Genomic DNA, 859 nt, shown 5'->3' with positions numbered 1-859 from the left:
ACAGCACATAATTGTGAAGACTATGGCCTGAATAAGGCACACTTTAGTCTCCAGACTGACATCATTGCTCTTCAGTACTCTGGATGTGTCCCTGACAGAAGAATCCTGGCTACTGGTAATCAGAGTGCTGAATGTGGGGCCAAGCAGACTAAAGCTGTTAACAATCTCAATCGCTTCACCATTGATAAATGAAAAACTTTACTACTATTACACTACTCATTACCACAGAGTCAAAGCCAACTCATAGCTGACTCTTCATTGGGTTTTTGAAACAGTAAATGGCAAGAAATGAGGCTGCACTGTTTTGAAAGTATTGGGAGAAATGTCCATCTTTCTTAGATGAAACTGCTCGCTTGAATTGCCAGAGAGGCATGTCCTTTGGGCTAACAGCACTATTCCCTACACACAACAAGAGCTATAAAAGTACAACTTTGGAACCCCTAAATTATTATCATTTTTCATTCTCAGTGATCTTTGCAGAATTTGACAACGTCTTACTTTTCTCGACAATTTTTTTTTCCCATTTGGCTTATATGGCCCTATTTTTCAGATTTCTTTCTTTTCCTTGACTTTTCACTAGGTCGTCTTTTCCTTATTCTTTAAAGTTTTCGCTCCTGAAAATTCCTCTTATAAATTCTATAAATGTTCTATTGGAAATTCATTCTTACTTCATACAGATGAATTTGCAGTCACTTCTCCATTAATAAAAACCCATAGAGATGCCCATTATTTCTAGAATCAAGTTTGCATTATTTAATAATGAACATGTAGTCCAACCTAGAGTTATTTTTCTAAACAATATTTTAATTGTGATTTTTTACAAAGGTTTACGGAAAAGTTAGATTTTCATTAATTAATT

This window comes from Elephantulus edwardii, unplaced genomic scaffold, assembly GCF_000299155.1.
Source record: "Elephantulus edwardii isolate Elephantulus edwardi_28Jun2011 unplaced genomic scaffold, EleEdw1.0 scaffold00042, whole genome shotgun sequence".
In the NCBI taxonomy this organism is placed as follows: Eukaryota; Metazoa; Chordata; class Mammalia; order Macroscelidea; family Macroscelididae; genus Elephantulus; species Elephantulus edwardii.
The sequence above is the reverse complement of the archived record's forward strand: the minus strand, read 5'-3'. Positions refer to the sequence as shown.